Below are 8,698 nucleotides of genomic sequence, written 5' to 3' on the forward strand. Positions count from 1 at the left end.
TATATACAATATTTATTTTGATTGTTGGTAAAAAAAAATTATATCGTACAAAAAATAATACATTCCATCTAAACATTGTACTCATCAAAATAATACATATAATACAACATAATACATGAATGTTCATCCAAATTGTAGCTTTAATTTCCATCACCAAAAATTGTTAATCTTCGTTATGTCGTTCAAGAGGAACCAAGTAATATAAAATCTCAAAAGAAGAATAGAAATCAAGCTAATTTATCAGTTGGTCAAAATTGTATCGCCATACTTGGTAGGGCTCAATATAAACTTGTTAAAAAGACAATTATACCTCAGGTAGTGGAGATCACAATGTAAGTCACTCAGTTAAAAATAATTCACCAGTTAAATCACCAATTCACCAGAAAAAAACAACTATAACTACACAACAAAGGGCTAATCCAAATAAACTTTTGTAATAGACACATCAGTTAAATAAAACCAAAAACCCTATGGCTTTCACATCCAAATTTAAACTTATCCCCAAATATTAGGTTAGCAATCAAAGTGAAGCAGTGGAAAGATGAAATTATGTCAAAATTACATTAAATCACCACATTAAAAAAAAACACAAATTTTCTCCAAAATTGAAGTGCAATAGAAGTGCAAATTTGAGATTTGAAATTGAAGTGGTTGTCGGACCAATGGAAAAGATGATTTATGGTCGGAGCACACACTAGTAGTTGATTTCATGCACTGATGGTCGATTTCACATACTGATAGTCGATTTTATGGTTGGAGCATAGTACCGATAGTGATTGAGGTCAGAGCATAGTATCGTTGGCAATTATGGTCAGAGCGTAGTTCCGATGGAGATTATGGTAAGAGTGTAGTATCGGTGGTGATTGTGGTATAGCATAGTACTGGTGGTGATTTTCACTGAAATTGGCGGCTAGAGTACTTTTGCAATGGCGGTAATATGAGAGCCACTGAATTCTCCGTATATATTTATTTAATTTTTATTTATATATTTATTTAATTTTTATTATTTATTTCTTTAGTTTTTCGTGGTAATATGAGACACAACCGATCCAATATCTTTTTTTGTCAATGAAAGTATTGCTATAGGTTTATTTATGGCAATGGTTCAAGCAACCGTTGTTATAATACACCCTATTGCAACAGTTATCCAATAATAGCAACGGGTGCAGCATAAAATAGTTCTAGTAGAACAAGTTTTTTTGTAACAGTTGGAACCATTTCAATAGATGCTCTATAGCAACGGTTTTAGAATCGTCGCCAAAAGTTTCGTTACAATAGGGATAATTTCTAGTAGTGAATATGAATCCAATCATAAAAATTTATAGGATACTTCAACAAAAAAAATCATTTGAAGACTATATTGAATTTGACGTTTCAGATATATTGATTGATCGATTTATATATTGGTGTTATGTGGATGTAAAGAAACTACGTGAAAGGTAGTGCTTTATTTTTTGAGTTTAATGTTTTAAACCATATACTTGAGAGTTTTGTATATAAACTCATATAAGATTTGCTGTGTTTTCTTAAATAATCATTGGAGTAGAAAATGCAAAGCTGAACATATCATCATAAATCATGAATTTGAGCTCGACGGTTTGAAAATATAATAAAAAAAAAGTTGATTTCTTATATTGATTCACATTGGCAGTTCATGGAACAATGAGGTATGGCTAAAATATAAGCTAATACTAGTTGCACATAGCTTATACTTGTGTACAGGTGAAGAATATTGTTTATTAGATTCAGATGTGTATGAAACTGATATGGAGTGAAGAATACTATTCTGGCAGACCATATGTGGTGTTTGATTTTTTGTGCAAATATTGTTATAGCATATGTGATTACTATTGTTTGTTAAACTTCTGTGTGTGTGCTTATATCTTATTTATTCGGTCATTCCATGCCTTATTTTTAATTTCGGGGTGGATACCATTTGAGTTTGTCATTAAGTTTTAGTATTATACCTATTGTAATTATTGTTGCTTTGATGAAGTTATTTTCTTGATTCTTTGAGTGCTTTTTGTTCTTGTATTTAAATGGTGTATTTTGAGTAAATGTGTATGAAATTGATATGAATCATGTATTTTTCAACACATGACTTACTCGTATGTAGAGAAACTATTCTGTTATAATGCTTAGAAATAACGATGGATGTAAACAGAAGTAGTCTGTGCTAAAATCATGCTCATTATACGACTACTTTCATTATAACTAAGTGAATGATGAAAGTATATGCCACTACTCTTCTATATACGAATTAAACCATTTTTGTTTCCTTATGCAATATTTTTCATTATTTTTTTTACATAAGTTTTAGGAGATTGGAGTTGAGGTGTAGTAACAAGTTGTAGCTGTGCCGTCAACTAGAAAGTAGGAAAGATTAAGAGAGTAGCAGTGTAACGAGGCTGAAATTTCAATCATTGATCAGAGGAATTAACAAATTTCAAAACTTGTACCGATAAAGTATGAGTGATGATACAAAAGTTTATTGACATTGAGAGAGGAAAGTGGCAGTGATTATAAAGAAAATAATTTAATGAATGTTTTAGTTTCCTTGTTGTGTTGCATGTTTGAGAAATCGATTTAGCCAAAAAGGCTTTTGAAATTAAAATAATTTTATTTTTGCTAGTTATATTTTATTTACTTCATCCAGTTTTGAATTCATGCTTAAAGGAGATTGATAAACTTGATTTAAAAGTTATAAATTGCTTCAATCATGTAATAAATTGAATTTAAGTCTTGTCGATCTGCCTCCTCTTCTTATTTTGTTAAAACTAATGGTATTAGATTTCATCATGATATAAGTTGAACTTTTGCTATGTGGATATTTTTGTGTGTGCTTATTTTTTTCTTAATTTGGTTACCTTAGTACTGTATTAGTAGCTTCTTCTATCATAACATGTTTGATTGTATGTTTTTTTACTATTCCTAATGTATGAAAATATTAGGCATAACTGTTATAATATTTTTGTTTTTAAAATAGCATGTAGATGTTATCATGTACTATTTGTTAAAAAAGCAAAGTATAGTACGATGAAGTCGATAACATATACCACAACTGGCGTTTGATTCATTAAGTGAGTCTGTTCAATTGAGCAACTGTTGTTGGGTAAAAACAAGGACATGAGATATATCTCTTCTGAACACTATGTTGGTCAGTACATTAGCGGTTTTAAGATACCTGCAAATGTATCTTGGGATATTGTGGACAATATTATCATTCCTGTTAACGTTACATAAGTGTCTATATGTATATGATTTACTTATCGAAGGTGTTGTGAACACAAAAAATGTTCATCATCATTTCCAATTACTTACTATCATCATACCGTTGTTTTTGATTTCCACTAATTTCTATGATAAACGAGTGACCCCAAACTAACACATGATCTGGCACTTGCTGTGAGTACTGAATGTAATTAAAGTAAAATAACATGTGCAGAAGATAAACCAATATAGTACTATCAATCAGAATATGGAAACATATAAAAGACATGTTTGAAGTATCTGATAAACACTGGAAACTCAACTGTCCATCTAAAATAACTAATAATAACTGAAAACTAATTGATTTTCTAACTGTCTAAAACCCTCTAAGAATCATAAGGAGTTTATGGGACAAACCCCAACTAACTCCAACTAAAATGAATATAAGGAAATACGGAAATAACTGAAATAACATGTCACATCCTCGACGAATGAGGACTCACCACTACTTCTGCGGGGAACTGCTGAGCTATCTAAGGATGGTCAGGAAACTGAGCATCCAAAACTATGTTATGAGACAACATAATGCAACAGAAAAGTATGCGATCAGTACTTTAAATGTACTGGTACGTGATATAAGTACTAATTGAAATACATATAACAATTGATCATAAATGCATAAACATGTAAAAATGAGAATGTAATGACCAAGCAAGGCATGAGCTAAATTTAATTTGTAAAGTTGGCTGATTGAAATAACTGAAAATCTAATTACTTGGTCAAGAAAACTTGACTGAGACTGTAGGATCTATCATGTAACTGGCATGCCCCAATCTGAGCTAATCGGGTTACAATCTGTAACCCCAATTGGAAGGGTGTCAATACCTTTCCACGATTACCAATACTAGCTATATGGATCCACTAACCTAAAGTCCTAAAGAAATAAGGGAGTAAGTCCTAAACTGGCGGGTGACCCCCAAGAGAGTGTCAGTCCTAAAATGGCTGGTGACATCTCATAGTCCTATGTTAGCTACATAGTTTTAGAATGTAGGGACTGCTACTAAGGACCTAGTCCTAATTGGCGGGTGAGCTTCCATCCATAGGTTTGCTTGGTGCTAAATTCTACTCCCAACTAAATGACACTGGTATTATTATGAGTATAACATGACATGATATTGTACTGATAATTTCTCAACATGAACATAGAAATCTGAATATTATACTGAAAACATGATCTAACAGACTTGTAACTGGAAAATAAAAACATGTTTTAACAAATAGGTATCAGAATTTTATAACCCTCCAGCAATGATTACCTAAATGTGATCACAAGGCTTGAAATAGTGGTAAGGAAACATAGTTCAAACACCCAAAACATAAGAAATTTCAATAAATAGGTGAAAAGCATAAATTTGAGCATGGGAATGTGTTAAACAAGATAGAACAACATGTTTACATGGTTTAATACAATATTTGGTATTGTAACATGAAATCACTCGAATATAACATGGGAAATTGAAGTTTAAAACATAAAATACCCGAATTTTTCATGGGATCATACGTGGACATGGATTGAATTCAAATTACTAAGAAAAAACATGAATTAAAATCATCTTGAATATATGAAACTCCATAATGAACAAAAACCCATATTTTAGTCAAAGAGAGGATTTTGGGCCTCAATGGGTGAAAGGGACCCATTGATGAATACCCCACATACCTCAATAGCTAGATTCTTTAAGATTGCTTGAACTTAGGAGCTTGAACTCTTGGATTCTTGGGAAAACGAGCTTGGATTTTGTTCTTGGGAAGGAGGAGGCTTACCAATGAGTAATTTTGAGAGAAAGAGGAAAATAATACCCCTATGGATATCCCCAATCATGTTATGGATGACTAGAGTTGAGGGAAAAAGACTCAATTGCCCCTTGATCTCTTTGAAAGAGAAGTTGGGTGTAATATAGCAATGCACCGTGACCATTACTCCAGGGGAGTGACCCTCGCACCGCGACCCTCCCTCTGGTGAAGCCACCCCCACGCCACAAACCTCATCATAGTGGAAAGACCAACGTACTGCAAGCCTATCACGAGGGCTCTCTTTCTCTGCTATCCAAACATGCCCCAAACCCTATCCGAAAATCCTAAAACTCCCATGAGACATACCTTTAAAAACAACAAACATTTCCAACTCAAAAACCAACGTCTTGGGGTTGGAAGGCTAAAAATAAAATCCATAAAATTTTGGGTCTTAAAAATGACTTAGTCCTCAACACTTAGTGAAAATTACAAGCCTTGGACCCCTTAAGCATGGAACAACAAATGAACCAAGCTTAGAATCTTTTGTGGTATTACAATATCTCCCCCTTGGAAAGATTCATCCTCGAATAAAATTGGTTAAGCTAATATACTATAGAGACTAAAAGTCTACACTGAACACTGATAAGATGAAACATGATCAAATAACTGGGTCTAAAACATGACACATACTACATGGGTTGAACTAACTTCAAGAATGCATGTTGTTATAAGAGAATAGTTGCATAACTGAAATAGAGAATAGAAAGAGTTAACCTAAAGAAAATCATTACCTCAAGACGAGTCTGATTTATGGAGAAAAGATTACGATATCAAGCTCGCATATCTACTTCTTCTTCCCAAGTAGCTCCCTATACGGACGGATTCCTCCATAGAACCTTAACTAAAGAAACTTCCTTATTCCTTAGCCTACGAATCTAAAGATAAAGGATCTCAACTAGGACTTGTTCGTAGAAAAGGCTATATTTAACATCCACACTTTCTAACGGAATAACCGAAGATGAATCACCAATGCGTTTCTTTAACAAAGAAACATGGAACACCAAATGTACTGATGCCAAATTTGCTCGCAACTCCAGCTCATAAACTACCTTCCTAAAATGATTCAAGATTCTATATAGCCAACATAATGGGGACTGAGCTTCACTTTTTTGCCAAATCTCTTCTCTCCTTTCATAGGCAAAATTTTCGAGTAGACCAAGCCACCAACCTCAAACTCAAGATCCCTTCTCCTCACATCTACATAAGATTTTTGATGGCTTTAGGCTATCTTCAGCCTCTCTCAAATTAACTGAACTTTCTCTATTTCCTCAAATATTAAAACTGGCCCTATCAAAGTAGCCTCACCTACTTCAAACCAACCAATAGGAGATCTACATCTCCTCTCATAGAGAGCATCAAATGAAGCCATCTAAATTCTAGAGTGATATCTATTGTTATAGGCAAACTCGATCAAAGGTAAGTGGTCTTCCCAACTACCTTTAAAGTCAATAAAACAAGCCCTCAACATGTCTTCTAAAGTCTGAATGATCCTCTCTGCCTGGCCACTTATCTGAGGATGAAAAGTTGTACTAAGGTGAACTTGGGTACCAAGACACTTCAAAAAAGCTTTCTAAAAGTGAGAGGTAAACTGGATACCCTTATCTAAAATGATAGATAATGGAACCCCATGCAACTTCACCAAATCCCTAAGATAAAGTCTAGCATAATCCTTAGATAAATAAAAAGTATGAACTGGAAAGAAATAGGCTGACTTGGTCATTCTATATACAATGACCCAAATTGAATTGTGCTGACGATGCGTACAAGGTAATTCTATCACAAAATCCATTCTCACCACCTCCTACTTCCAAGTGGGGAGGTTGAACTCCTAAAGTGTACCACTAAGCATTTGGTGCTCAACCTTAACCTGCTGATAGTTCAAATACTTAGCCATACACTCTACAATATCTCTCTTTATACCACTCCACCAATAGATTTTCTGCAAGTCTCGGTATATCTTAGTGGCTCTGGGTGAATAGAACATCGTGCACCATGCGTTTCTTCTAATATTCATTATATCAAACCATCAACACACAAAACATATAACCTATCCTATCCTGACTATGAAGCACACCATCTCCCCCTTGGTAGAAAACTTCCACCTTCTAATCTCTAACCACTTCCTTTAAATTAACCAAATTAGGATCCCTGTCTTGCTTTTCTATTTACTTTAGCAATCAATAAAGATTCCAATCCATTCCAAACCCATATACTTCCTTCGGTCGAATCAACCAATAAAACTCCAAACCTAGAAAGCTGATGAACCTCCCAAACTAAATCATTTTTATCATGTTTGACATGGGCAAAACTACCCATATACAATCTACTAAGGGCATCTACCACTATATTTGCCTTGCTCAGAAGATACAACACACTCATATCATAATCTTTCAACAACTCAAGCCATCTTCTCTAGCAAAGATTTAGGTTTTTCTGTGTGAACACCTACTGTAAAATTTTATGATCCATGAACATATCAACATGAACCTCATAAAGATAGTTCTTCCAAATTTTCAAGGCGAACATAATAGCTGCCAACTCAAGATCATGGGTTGGATAATTCTTTTCATAGGGTTTAAGGTGTCTAGAGGTGTAGGCTATGACCTTACCTTTCTGAATCAATCCATAACCTAGACCAACTTTAGAAGTATAATAATAAACTACAAACCCATATGTGCCATCGAGAAAACTCAAGACTAGGGCAAAAGTGATTCGAGTCTTCAACTCCTGAATAGTCTTCTCACAAGAATCTAACCACTAAAATTTAACCATTTTTTGGGTTATCCTAGACATAGGGGAAGAAATAAAAGAAAACCTTTTAAAAAATTATCTGTAATAGCCAGCTAAACCCAAGAAACTCCTGATATCTAATGGAGGGACGGGTCTAGGCCAGTTTCTTACTACTTTGATTTTTTGAGGATCAACTCGAATGCCATCACCAAAATCTATGTGAACATGGAAATCTACTAATCTCAACCTGAATTTGACCTTACTAAACTTCATGAAAACTGATGATCTCTAAGGGTCTGCAACATAACTCTCAGATGGCCTGGATCATTATTCTTACTATGGGAATAAACAAGGATATCATCAATGAAGATGATGACGAACATATCCAAGTACTACTTGAACACCCTGTTTATCAAGTCCATGAAATTTATAGGGGCATTTGTTAATCCAAAATACATAACTAGGAATTTTAAGTGACCATACTGAGTTCTGAAGACTGTCTTTAGAATGTTACATACTTTGACTTTAAGCTAATGATAACCGGATTTGAGGTCTATATTAGAGAAATAACTTGCACCTTGAAGTTGGTTGAATAAGTCATTAATTCTGGGGAAAGGATACTTATTATTTATAGTGACTTTATTTATCTGATGGTAGTCGATGTACATCCTGAGAGAACCATCTTTCTTGCATAGGAATAGTACTGAAGCACCTCATGGAGAAAAACTAGGCCTAATGAACACTTATCTAAGAGATCCTTTAACTGATACTTCAATTCCTTAAGCTCAGGTGGATCCATTCTATAAGATGGAATACAAATAGGCTAGGTATCTAGAAGGAGATCTATTTTGAAGTCAATTTTCCTTTCGAGAGGAACCCTGGGAAGATCTTTAGGAAATATATC

The sequence above is a fragment of the Capsicum annuum genome, chromosome 7, assembly GCF_002878395.1.
Source record: "Capsicum annuum cultivar UCD-10X-F1 chromosome 7, UCD10Xv1.1, whole genome shotgun sequence".
NCBI classification, from domain to species: domain Eukaryota; kingdom Viridiplantae; phylum Streptophyta; class Magnoliopsida; order Solanales; family Solanaceae; genus Capsicum; species Capsicum annuum.